The sequence below is a fragment of the Sapajus apella genome, unplaced genomic scaffold (genome assembly GCF_009761245.1).
Source record: "Sapajus apella isolate SASKATOON/1434 unplaced genomic scaffold, GSC_monkey_1.0 scaffold35, whole genome shotgun sequence".
Lineage (NCBI taxonomy): Eukaryota > Metazoa > Chordata > Mammalia > Primates > Cebidae > Sapajus > Sapajus apella.
Window position 1 is genome coordinate 17496716 of NW_022436975.1, and position 14093 is coordinate 17510808.

The following is a 14093-nucleotide window of genomic DNA, read 5'->3' on the forward strand; positions in this document are numbered from 1 at the left end:
GCCAAGTGGTTCAGCGCTAGAGAGGAGGAGGAAGAGGACGGCAACAGGAAAAGAGGCGAAAGAAAGATGGTGCTTCGCGTTGCCTGCCGGTAGTTGTAGTTTTACCTGGATCTCCTTCGTCGTTTTCCCCACTCTGCAGCCCAAGCCAAAGAGTCTGAGAGACCACATTTCCTAGGATACCCTGCGGTGCGTCCTGCTGCACTTTCTCCTTAGGCGGCGGGGAGGCTTCAGGGAAGCTTGGTGAAAACAGAGTTAAAGGCAGGGTCTGAAGTTCACGACTATAGAAGGGGAGGGGAGTGGAAAGGCTCTCAGTGAAAAAGGTACAGTAAATAAATGTCCAGGGATACTATGGGCTGGGAAGTTGCATAAATGGTCTAATCTAGGCTGGAGGCCATAAGGGGGAAAAATAGTTGATTCTCGGAAGTTCTGTCTTCTCTCCCTCTTTAGTGCGAGTCGCTGAGGCGCCATTTGATTTTTCGTTTCCTGCATGTCTTGGCAGTTTACAGTACAAATAACGGTACCTTGGATGTCTGTAGAGTTTTATGTGGATATACAAAGCCTCTTAACGAGGTTTAATTTCATTTGCTCTTTACTGCCCTACCTCCCCCTAGACAGTAATAAGCGCTATCATTTGTTAAATTCTTAATATGAGTCTGGACAGTATTTATGTAAGATGATACATTTGATCTTCAAAATAACCTTAAGAAGCAGGCCCGGAAAGGAAATGACTTGCCCAAGTTCACGCAGCTGATAAGGGACTGGATAGGCATTCAGACCTCGATCTGTCCTCTTTTTACAGATAAGGACGTAGGCAAGAAAGGTTAGGCCCGTATCACATAGAATAGTAACTAGCATTTGTTTACTATTGCTTTATAGTTTACATATTTAATAATATGTTCACAAATGTCATCTCATCCTCACATCAGTCCTGTAATACGTTTACCAGGTGGTGTTGACTTCATTTACAATTAAGGAAACTGAGACTAAAAGGAATTAAGTGACTTGCCCAAGGTCAAGTCGCCAGTGTATGCTAGATCCCGATCTCAAACCTAGAGAGTGATTTTTACCCTGCTTCCTACAAAAAAACCCGAAAATGTTAGGCTCAGATCTTTTGCTAGGCCTTAGTCTCCTCTTAGGAATGCAGGGATGTTTACTGTTAAAGAGGCAACAGCTTTATTCTTTTGTCACTTGTGTAGGAAACTGCCTCTTCATACAGAACAATATTCGTATGTTAATTGAAAGCTGATATTATTTGTGTTCATTCATCCCCTTTCACTTATTCCGGAAATTCTTGCTTTCTAGAAGCTTAATATCACCTTAGATAAATGGACTACCTCAAAATTTCTGAAACATTTGGCACAAAGGAGAAACATTAGTGAAGTCCATCAGATCATTTTTGAGTCTTCTAATTAGGTTTTGTGTGTGTGTGTGTGTTTATGTAGAATTTGATGCTTTGAAATGCATTTTTAAAAGTAGAGGCTAATAAAGGGTATTAGCTTTGAATTGCACCTAATAATTGTTTACAATTTTTTTTTTTGGAAAGAAATTAAGTGTTTGAAAGAGAAATCCTTCAATTGTCATTTTCTTGTCAATTTTACCTCCATAATGGACTGTAATTACAAGAGAGGTGATTTTTCCTATCTTGGAGGGGATATTTTTCAGTAAAGTTTTTCTCAAAGAATTCATGCAGGAAAAGTTGTTTATTCTGACAAGTTTGTTGGTAACTACACAGATTGGTTTTGCCGCTGATTTTTTTATTAATTGAATGCTTATAAGTAGAAAAATTGGATATCTTAAGTGGAGATTATTTTATGCTGTGACTAAAAGGTTACACCTGCAGTGAAACTTTTTCTCGTACAGAATCCAAGAAATTGAATTATTAAAGCTCTGTAGCACATGAAATGACAACAGTCTGCAATTCTAACACTGTCGTGTACTTTTAATCTTAATATTACCAAGCCAAATTTTTCTTATTGATGATACATGTAAATAGTGAAGTAGATTTTTTAAATTGTATTTGAATATGCCATTCTGAATCGTACCTTGACAAAAATAATCACTTCCCACCTCACTGAATAAATGAGAAGCCTTTTTCTGGCTTGTCTAGGTCATTTAACCTGAAAGTCAGTTATTTAATAAGTTTGTAGATGCACTTAAAGTTCAGAAAGTAAGAAAGCTAACATAAAGGGGCAATGAAATTAATCATGCCAAGTTTAATATGTGAATTAATTCTTTGTTACTAGTTCTTAGATGGCTGGGTACCTACAAAGAAAAAAAATTGTTAGGTCAAAAATACGACATACTGTTTCTTATGAGACCTTAGGAGTGTAGAAACCCTCTCACCTGCTTATGTAAGATCCACAGGCTTCCTTCCTCTTCTCCCCCCAAATTCCACGATCTTGCCTAATGAAGATTAACTTAACTGCCTAATTAACTTTCACAGGATTTTTGTAGGGTAGATAATAGCTCTTGTTTTTAGTATTCCAGGTGAAAAGAATAAGCTGGGCCCCTGACATTAGCTGTGCTGATACACATCTCTTCTACCACCATCACACCAGCATCACTAGTATCTAAATTGCCAACATTCAGTTAAAATTGAAATTCATCTTTTTCATAGTTTCTAGTATGGCACTTGTAAACTACCTGTATTGCTTTTAATGAACATGATAAATGTAAATGCAGAAGTCATCCACCTTTACTAACAGAACAACCATCATTGTTCTTGATCTTTTATATTTTACATATATATAAGGAAGGGGATCATAACTTTGGGGATTCTTATAAGTTGGCCATATATCTGCTTATATAAACTATACGTCTTTCCTAAGAATTGACTATGTTCTTCCAGACCGATACCACATAGAGTCAGACTTCCAATCACAAGCTTCGATTGAAGCTCAAGGTAGATTTGGGAGGTACTAATTATTGAAGTAGGTATTATAAGAACTTAAAGGGATGCAAAATTTTATCTCTGTCTCAGAGGAGCTTAGCGTTTAATAGAAGAGAGAGGCTAAACTAAACTTCATAAATATAAGTTGAATAAAGCATGTAATTATTCAAAATAATACAGGAAACGAATATCACAAATGCTATGAAAATTTAATTGAGGATTTATTATAGGGCAGTGTTTTGAGTATATCATCCTTATCTTTAAAACCTCCTCATCCAGGTGCGGTGGCTCATACCTGTAATCCCCTCACTTTTGGAGGCTGAGGCGGATGGATCACGAGGTCAGGAGATCAAGACCATCCTGGCTAACACCGTGAAACCCTGTCTCTACTAAAAATACAAAAAATTGGCTGGGCGTGGAGGCATGTGCCTACTCAGGAGGCTGAGGCAGGAGAATTGCAGTGAGCCAAGATCGCGCCATTGCACTCCAGCCTGGGCCACAGAGTAAGACTCTGTCTCAAAAAAAAAAAAAAAAAAAAAAAAAAAAGGAAAAAAAAACACTCCTGTGAGATACTATTGACCTTATCATATGGATAAAATTTAACTCTAAAAGATTAACATCATTTTGATTACCACCAGCTAGGAAATAGAGCTGGGCTTCAAATCAAGGCTTTCCTTGTTCAGCACTCACTCTTTCCACTACATCACAGCTGCTTACTGATTTGAGAGAGAGAATTAGCCAAGAAATGAGTGCAAACTGGTGGCTGGTGGCCAAACTTGGCTGGATGTACTTTTGTTGGGTCGACAGCAGTTTAACTTCTATTTTTTAATGTGAATGTCTGAGCAGTGGCCTGTACTTCACTCTTTAAGGTCTTACACCAGGACCCCTTGAGACAAGTTAACAAGTACAGAGCTACAAGTTGTTCCTTCACACAGTAGTCCTCAAGCTTTATTGTACATCACAGTTAAATGGAAAGCTTGCTAAAACACAGATTGCTCGGCTCCATCCTAGATTGAGTGTGTCTGAGGTGAAGCCTGAGAATTACATTTCTAGCAAGTTCTCTGGTTGCAGATAGTGCCAGTCTTTGCAAGGATCACACTTTGAGAATCACTACTTACCAAACTTGTAAGGCACTAAGAAACCAAAATTATGTAGTAATAGCGGTTAACACCTTTTTAGCATCTATTGTGCACCAGGGTCTTTACATGTAATATTTATTTAATCCTTATAATATCCCTATGAAGCAGGTACTGTTATTAGCATTCTTATTTTTCAGATGAAGAACTTGAGGCACAGAAGACAAGTAACTTGTTCAGTGTCTCGTTGCTAGTGAGTGGCATAATTAGGATTAAAACCAAAGCAGGGCCGGGCTCAGGCCTGTAATCTCAGCACTTTGGGAGGCCAAGACAGGTTGATCACTTAAGGCCAGGAGTTCGATACCAGCCTGCCCAACATGGTGAAACCCTGTCTCTACTAAAAGTACAAAACTCAGCTGGGTGTGGTGTGTGCCTGTAGTCCCAGCTACTTGGGAGGCTGAGGCAGGAGAATTGCTTGAATGTGGTAGATGGAGGTTGAAATGAGTCAAGATCATGCCACCGACCTCCACTCTGGGCGACAGAGTGAGACTCTGCCTCTAAACAAAAAAAAAAAAAAAAAAAGGTAAAATAAAACCAAAGCAATCTGGTGCCAGAACCACTCTGCTATACTGACTCTTCTGTGCATATTGTTTTTCACCTGTATTGTGTAATCACATCTTGATATTAAACATCTCTTAACATTTAATTTTTTTTTTTTTTTTTTTTTTTGAGACGAAGTTTCGCTCTTGTTACCCAGGCTGGAATGCAATGGCGCGATCTCGACTCACCGCAACCTCTGCCTCCTGGGTTCAGGCAATTCTCCTGCCTAAGCCTCCTGAGTAGCTGGGATTACAGGCACACACCACCACACCCAGCTGATTTTTTGCATTTTTAGTAGAGACAGGGTTTCACCATGTTGACCAGGATGGTCTCGATCTCTTGACCTCGTGATCCACCCGCCTCGGCCTCCCAAACTGCTGGGATTACAGGCGTGAGCCACCGCGCCTGGCCATATTTAATTTTTTTAATTTTATGTTTCTTTTTTTTTTTTAAGAGACAAGGTATTCTTATGTTGCCTAGGCTGGACTTGAACTCCTGGGCCCAAGCTATCCTCCTACCTCAGCCTCCTGAGTAGCTGAGACTTACACTGGCCTCTTGTTTAACATTTTAAATGAAAGCCTACCTTTTTCTCTTAAAATATTTGAAACATTCAAAGGTATACATAAAAATAATATTAAAAAAACACTCATACACTCACTACTAGATTTAACAAATGTTAATTTTTCAACATATTTGCTTCATAATCCCCCCTCTTCAAAAAACACATTATAGGCTGGGTATGGCAGCTCACGCCTGTAATACCAGCATTTGGGAGGCTGAGGCGGGTGGATCACCAGGTCAAGAGTTCGAGACCAGCCTGACCAACATGGTGAAACCCATCTCTACTAAAAATACAAAAATTAGCCAGGCGTGGTGGTGCATGCCTGTAATCTCAGCAACTCAGGAGGCTGAGGCAGGAGAATTGCTTGAACCCAAGAGGCGGAGGTTGCAGTGAGCTGAGATCACACCACTGTACTCCAGCCTGGATGACTAAGACTGCATCTCAAAAAAAAAAAAAAAAAAAAAACAAAAACAAAACAAAAAAAAAAACAACGTATGACGAGACTCAGATCTTAAGGCTTAAAGATGTATATAACAAAATTGTGCCTTGTGAGTTTTAACGGAAATCACTATTTCCCTGAATAAATTAGGAGATCCATTGAATTTAGTAATGGAGGAAGAATCTCCTTGTAGTGAACATCTCGAGAATGATCATTGCCGTCATTATGCTGTCCCACTGGAAGCTCCTCCCTCTTTAGCACCTTGATCCAGGCATGGAACAAAACTGTTCCCTCACAGGACTTTATGAATTACTTGATGTTAAAGGTAATAAACACAAGTAATAACATAAAGCTAGGTAATGTCACTTGTATGGCTTACTCAGCTTTCAGATTGCTGGGCCTACTCCATGTGATAAAGGCCAAATTTACCATCTTGGAACTATGGAATACAACCCTCTACAGTGATGGAAGTGTTCTGTGCCTGTGCTGTTCAGTATGACAGCCACTAGCCACATGTGGTTGTTAGGCTCTTAAAATGTGGCTAGTTTAACTGAGGATTAGTCCCCAAACCCTAGTTGAGTTCCTTGCTCTGGTATGGGTCAGAGGATGGGGACTGACTGCAAAGGGGAACAAGGAAAGTTTTTGGGATGATGGAAATAGTCTTTATCTCGATTATGGTGGTGGTGATACGGATTTATACATTTGTCAAAGCTCATCAGACTATACTCTTAAAAGGTATGCATTTTATTATGTATAAATTACACTTCAGGGAAGTTTTGTTGTTGTTTGGTTTTTTTTGTTTTGTTTTTTGAGATGGCCTCTCACTCTGTTGCCCAGGCTGGAGTGCAGTGGCATGGTCTCAGCTCACTGCAATCTCTGCCTCCCAGGTTCAAGCAATTCTGCCTCAGCCTCCCTAGTAGCTGGGATTACAGATGCACACCACTATGCCCAGCTAATTTTTGTATTTTTAGTAGAGACGGGGTTTCACCATGTTGACCAGGATGGTCTCAATCTCTTGACCTCGTGATCCACCCGCCTCAGCCTCCCAAAGTGCTGGGATTACAGGCTTGAGCCACCGCGCCCGGCCTTTTTATTTTATTTTTTGAGGCAGTCTTACTCTGTCACCCAGTGTGGAGTGCAGTGGCGCAATTTTGGCTCACTTCAACCTCCTTCTCCTAGGTTCAAGCAATTTTTCTGTCACAACCTCCCCAGTAGCTAGGATTACAGGAGCTAACCACCATGCCCAGCTAATTTTTGTATTTTTCTTTTTTTTTTTTTTTCTTTCCTCTAACATAGATCATAGGAAACAATAATTTTTGTATTTTTCATAGAGACAGGTTTCACTATATTGGTCAGGCTGGTCTCAAATTCCTGACCTCAGGTGATCCAGCCTCCCAAAGTGCTGGCATTACAGGTGTGAGCCACAACGCCCGGCCCCGGCCCTCCCTCATTTTCTTTATACCTCTAGTCATCAGGAATTATATAATTACTTGTCTATTGTTCTCCTTCCCCACTATATTCTTAAGTAAGGCTTTTCATAAGGGCATGCAGTTTGTTGATTGTTTGATTCCCTGTGCCAGGCTTATATAGCCTCAATAAATATTGTTGAATGAATTAATGGCTATCATCTATGGCATTGTGTTTCAGCCTGATGTTCAAGCATAAGTTCCCGGAGAATCCACCAATTCTTTACAGTTTAAAAAATTTTGTGTTGTCATTTTGATGCCAAAGCAAAGTCACATTATTTGTGATTTTTTCAGATGAGCACCTTAAAACGTGAAGTTTTGAGTACCTGAATTCACACTGAGTTTAGGATTTTGCACACTAAATTTAGGATTTTGTTTTTATCAGCTGAAAGCCAAAGAACATTGTGACAAAACGTGTAAGGTTTCACAATCATTTTGAGGAAAGAGGTGGGAGAGTTGAGTCATCACATATCACACAGTAGCCCATGGCAAACTCAGTGTTGTAACTGTCAGTGCCACGTTCCTATTAAAAATAGAAATTGCACATAACAGACACGTACATACATATATTTGCAACAACTTAGTCACTGAAAACAAAGTAGTAAATAATGAGGATTTTTTTTGTTTCCCAGCAATAATTAAATTAGATACTATATAATTCAAATTTGAAATATTCAACAAATGCTAACCTTATCCTAAAGTGAATAAGACTCTGCTAAAGATTTATTGAGTGATATTCAAATAAAACTTGGCTTTCCAGGTTTTTGTAGTACCAGAATTTTTATTAAAATTTGAGATCTAATTATTTTAAACTAGCAACAGAAGACCAGAAAGTTAATAATGCAATGTATTTGCACAAACAAGTGTTTTTGCATTGACATTATTGAACATACAGAGGGTCTGGGAGCAGTGACTTATGCCTTTAATCCCAGTACTTTGGGACACTTAGGAGAATTGCATAAGGCCAGGAGTTCAAGACCAGCTTGGTCAACCCCACCTCTACAAGTAATAAATTTAAAAATTTTTTAAATTAGCTAGCTGTACTGGCGTGTGCTTGTAGTACTAGCCACTCGGGAGGTTGAGACAGGAGGACTGATTAAACCTAGGAGTTTGAGGCTTGTAGTGAGCTATGATAGTACCACTGTGCTCCAGGCAGGGTGAGAGGGAGAGATGCTGTCTCTAAAATAAAAATAAACATACAGAGACACATTTAACATAGAAATAGATTAGAAGTTGAATCTTAATGCTCATAAACCTAACACTTTACAATTCAAGTTACTATTTATTTTATTTATTTTGAGATAGCATCTTGCTCTGCACCCAGGCTAGAATGCAGTGGTGCAATCTCGGCTCGCTGCAACCTCTGCCTCCTGGGTTCTAGCAATTCTCCTGCCTTAGCCTCCTGAGTAGCTGGGATTACAGGTGCCTGCCACCGTGCCTGGCTAAATTTTGTATTTTTAGTAGAGACAGGATTTCACCATCTTGGCAAGGCTGGTCTCAAACTCCTGATCTTGTGATCCACCCCCATTGGCCTCCCAAAGTGCTGGGATTATAGGCGTGAGCCACCGGTGCCTCCCAGCCTTACAGGCACGTGCCACGACACCAGGCTTTTTTTTTTTTTTTTTTTTTGGTAACGGGGTTTCACCACATCGGCCAGGCTGGACTTGAACTCATGACCTCAGGTGATCCACCCGCCTCAGCCTCCCAAAGTGCCAGGATTACAGGTGTAAGCCACCATGCCTGGCCAAGTTACTATTAATTTTAAATGGCAAAACCAAACAACCAATATTCTTCAAGAAGGAGAATGCTTATCACTGCAGTTGTATTACTTTTGCCTCTTACCCCTCTTTATTTTCCCTTTACGTATTTAGAACCTGAAGGGTGCTTTTAGGGTGGAAGAATATAAAGTTTAAGAATTTACTTAAGTGAAATACTTGTTATATCTTCATTCTAGTAACAATCTTGAGTTTTTGTAGAAGTGCCTGATCCCTCTCTCTGATCCATTTAACTGTGCCTCCTAAACACAGTCTAATTCAGTTACTTTTGTATGACATAAAAATCAGAATAAGAAGTACCTGACATACTTTCTACATCTGTAGTTGCAGAAGACATTTTAATACGTAAGAGCAAAAGCACAAGCCTACATACTTCTTTTTTTTGTTTTTTGAGACAGAGTTTTGCTCTTGTTGTCCAGGCTAGAGTGCAATGGTGAGATCTCAGCTTACTGCAACCTCTGCCTCCCGGGTTCAAGTGATTCTCCTGCCTCAGCCTCCCGAGTAGCTGGGATTATAGGCATGCACCACCATGCCCCGCTAATTTTGTATTTTTAGTAGAGACAGAGTTTCTCCATGTTGGTCAGGCTGGTCTCGAACTCCCGATCTCAGGTGATCCACCTGCCTCAGCCTCCAAAAGTGCTGGAATTGCAGTCATGAGTCATGGCTCCTGGCTGTATACTTCTTTTAAACCCTTCGGATCATTTAAATAAACCCTTTTATATTATTTTAAGATATAAGTGCTTTGTGGTGATGTATAAGAATTTAAGTCTAAGGCAATCTGCAAGCAAGGATTTTTATGTAGGTGGGCAGCAGTTTACTGTAGGAAAATATGTATATATACTAAATTAAAGCATCAGCACTAGGTGTCACCAGATTACATCAAAGTGGGCCTCAAATTGAGTATCAGTAAAATCACAAGAAATGGACTACATCCTTTACAAGGACACCTCTGGTACAGCATTTTCCTGTTTAAACTTTAATTTCCTCATGGCCTGGCATTTGGTAGGTTATGCGCCATGAATTCTATGGATATTAATAGGCATCATGTCGAGGGAAGGGTTCTGTAGTCAAATGCAGACTAAATTAGTTTTATTCTTTTTCCATGGTAGGTCTTCTCAGAGCCTTTTTATGCTAAGGACATTGTAACTCTCCAGAGAGCAACAGTGATGGCTCTAGAATGTCTAGGGAAAAGAAAGATTTAATGTCAGGAGTCTAGAAAATGTCCTCCTACACATTGTTTGATATCAAGTGTGTATTTTGTGGTGATCTGGGAATGCTGATAGAAATAACTGGATGTTGGCCAGTTGTGGTGGCTCACACCTGTAATCCCAGCACTTTGGGAGGCTCAGGCGGGTGAATCACCTGAGGTCAGGAGTTTGAGACCAGCCTAACTAACATGGTGAAATCCTGTCTCTACTAAACATACAAAAAAATTAGCCAGGCATGGTGGCATATACCTGTAATCCCAGCTACTCAAGAGGCTGAGGTAGGAGAATTGCTTGAACCTGGGAGGCCGAGGTTGAAGTGAGCCGAGATTGCACCATTGCACTCCAGACTGGGCAACAAGAGCAAAACTCTGTTAAAAGAAAGAAAGAAAGAGGGAGGCGGAGGAGGAGGGGAAGGGGGAGGGGGAGGGGGGGAAGAGAGAGCGAGAAAGAGAAAGGAAGGAAGGAAGGGAGAGAAAGAAAGAAGAAAGAGAAAGGAAGGAAAGAAGGAAGGAAGGAAGGAAGGGGTGGATTTTAAGGCCCTCAGCCCCCTCTCTGCACTGTTATTATTTTTATTTATTCATTTATTTATTTTGAGATGGAGTCTCAGTCTTGTCACCCATGCTGAAGTGCAGCAGTGCAATCTTAGCTCACTGCAACCTCCACCTCCCAGGTTCAAGCAATTCTCCTACCTCAGCCTCCCAAGTAGCTGGAATTACAGGCACCTGCTACCACACCGAGCTGTAGAGAGTTTTACCACGTTGGCCAAGCTGGTCTCGAACACACCTGATGTTAAGTGATCTGCCTGCCTCAGCCTCCCTAAGTGCTAGGATTACAGGCGTGAGCCACCGCGCCCAGCCCTCTCTGCACTATTGTTGAAATGTAGCATTTCCACTCTTCTATGGCTATGAAACCATTTTGAACCTGTATCAGAGGTACACACTTTAGGAAAAATCAATACAGACAATAGTGCCTCTTGTTGTGGATTTTGCTTTTATCAGTGTGTTGGAAAAGGTCCTCTTTATCCCCAAGATTAGTTAATGCTTCCTTATGTTGTCATTTATGTAGGCTTTTTTTCCATTTAATGTTTTAAGCCAGTTGAAATGGATTTTTGCATATGATGTAAAAGAGATGCAGCTCATTTTGTGTATCTGTTGACTGAAAAATGCCAATTATTCCCTAACCTTGCATTAAATGTGTTTTTGTTTTTGTTTTCAGGTATGGAACCCTTCAGATCAAAGCTTACCTGTAAATTTAGTATGTAAAACAGATTAATGTAGTTGAAATGGGGAAGAATGAGAGTTATCCCAACCAGCCAGCACTCCCTACCCCCATTCCCATACTTCCCCTCATGGGAGGCTGCAGGGAGCTCTTTGAAAACCATTGGAAAGGGCAGCACGGTGGCTCACGCCTGTAATCCTAGCTCTTTGGGAGGCTGAGGTGGGCAGATCACCTGAGGTGAGGAGTTCGAAACCAGCCTAACCAACCTGGCTTAACCCTGTCTCTACTAAAAATACAAAAATTAGCTGGGCATGGTGGTGGTGCTTGTAATCCCAACTACTTGTGAAGCTGAGGCAGCAGAATAGCTTCAACCCAGGAGGTGGAGGTTGCAGTGAGCCAAGATTGTGCCATTGTACTCCAGCCTGGGCAACAGAATGAGACTCCATCTCAAAAAAAAAAGAAAACCATTAGAAAAATTCATCCTTTCATAAATGACTTGAAATGCCACCTCTGTAATATACTACATTAAAAATTTTACATACTCCAATTGTTTTTCTATTTTTACACCAAATTATACTTTAAGGATCCCAAGAAGAAGAAAGTGAGATGTTTAATAAATGTGTGCATAACAATATGAGTTGTTTGGGGGTTTTTTGGCCTTTAAAAATAGCATAGATCTTCAAAATAATGTGCAGCATTGAAAAGAGCTGAATAAATACCTTTAATACAGAGAAGGTTTAACTTGGTAAAACTATGGTAGATAATGTGTGTCAAAAGTTTACAATATTCATATCCTTTGATCTAGCATCTCACAGAGTTTCACCCTAAAGAAATAAAGAGAAATGTATGAAAAAAAATTTGCTATTGTCTATGTTATTGATAAAATTGAAGATGATCAATAACAGTGTGGGACTGGGTAAATGAATCATGGCACATCCCCACGAGATGGAATATTCTTCAGCCACAGAAGTGATGTTGTGGAAAGAAAAATATTGAGTGCTTGTGATGAATCTGGCACCATACCAAGCATCTTAATTATACTGCCTTAAGCCTAACAATATCCCTATATGATAGGTATTATTATTCCCATTTATAGGTGAGAACACAGAGAAGTTAGTTAAAGTTCAAACAGCTAGTAAGGTAGTGTTGCTGGAATTCAACCCATGTATACTCTTAACCGTTATTCATAGCCACTGTCATAATGATACAGGAAAATACTATTTACTGTAAGTTGTTTTAATGCAGTTTAACTGACATTAAACATCAAATGAAACCTCCTATATGCAATCCCTTCTTCCTTTCCAAAGTTCCCATGCTTGGTAATTTTTTATCCTAAAATGTATTTATATATTTTTTAATGCTTATGGAAGTATTATCTGCCTACTCTAAGAATTCAAACTGTGCAGAAGATTACAAAGTAGCTGCATCTTTAGTCATAACGACACCCTCTGTATATGAAAGGATACATTTGTAGGCTCTTTTTTGTTCGCTCAATTCTGTATGTTCTGGCTCTGGTATTATTAGCTTGTGGGCCCTGGTTTGGAATAGAGGTGAACTAGAAAGGCAAACTGAGTGGAGTGCAGGTATGGGTGGTTGACTTTCACCACAGAGGTGATTAGAAAAACTGATTCTGGAGCCAATCCGGCTAGATGGAGTCCCAGCTCTTTCTTACCAGCTGTTTGAACTTGGGCAACTAACAGGAGTGCTTACTGTGTGTGATATATGTACATGGTTTCCCCATTTGGTTTTAATGAGTTAGATATTTTTATTCCCTTTTTATGCAAATGACAAAATTAAAATTCAGGGAGGTTACATATAGCAGTAGGATGAATCTTTAGACCCATTTCTAGAACTACAGACAAGATAAATACTGAAAGCTGCTTGGCCAGGAGATACCAAAATGCTCACAAATGAGAAACGGACCTGCATAGCCCTCACGCCCTCTAGAACCAAGGGGTAGCGTTTTAAGATACAGGACTGGGTGGGTGCCCAATCTGGTATCAGAAAGCTGTGCTTTGAAAACCTGACTGCTTTTAAGTATTTTCTATTTTGTTCTCATTTTGTAGGTATTAAAATAATTTCTGAATTATCAGTCTGTCATTTGTGCTTTGGGGAAGCAGAAAAAGCAAAAGGGGTCTTTGGCCATCTTCTGCTGGAGATTTCAGGGAGGATGTGTCTGCAAGAGACCAGATGTGCTGGGTTTCAAGTCCCAGAAGCCCAAGGGGAAAAAGAACCGCAGGGAGGAAAAGACTGTGCAGAGGCTTCTGGAGTCTTCTCTGCTCTAACCTTGGAAGGTTTTGAACAATGTTTCTCGGAGGATGGCCTTTCACTTACTCAACTGCCCAGCATAACTCATCCCCAGGAGTGTTGAGTAAGTGAAATTTTGCTCTATTCATGTTTTTGTGATTTATAAAATATGATATGGAGAGAACACGAACTTGAGTCAGACAGACCTGATAACTCAGACATGATACTCTTGCTTTGTCATTTAGTAGTTGAGCAATTCTGGGCAAGTTAACGTCTCTAGGCTTCCTCATCTGTAAAATGAGTATAAATGAAACCCACTAACCAGAATTGGTATGAAAATGAAATGCGGCAGAAAAATGAAAGTGGATAGTATCACCACTGACACACAGGCACTCAGGGCCCTTCCTGTCTCCATCATGTATGGATTTTGGGCAACATTTGGCCAGGTCTTGTTTATCTTTCTATTCATCTACTCTGTCTAATTCAATGCTTTGTTTACAATGAATGTGTTGCAAATGCTGAATGAACTACCTGCATGAACAATAGGCAAATAAATTTTAGGTGTGTTTTAATTTTTTTTTTTTTTTTTTTTGAGACGGAGTTTCGCTCTTG

General features: G+C 40.0%; 1 protein-coding gene across 3 annotated transcripts in view; it reads left to right on the forward strand.

The window, feature by feature from the left end:
* The first annotated feature begins 214 nt into the window (after positions 1 to 214).
* LOC116563579 (serine/threonine-protein kinase Sgk3) overlaps positions 215 to 14093 on the forward strand; it is a 189868-nt gene continuing 175989 nt past the window's right edge. For 2 of the 3 annotated variants that reach the window (XM_032296247.1, XM_032296256.1), the window contains exon 1: positions 10799 to 13605. The gene's annotated coding sequence lies outside the window, so the exon portion shown is untranslated. Of the gene's footprint in view, positions 321 to 10798; positions 13606 to 14093 lie in introns of those variants that run through there. The other variant, XM_032296249.1, reaches the window with a different exon arrangement.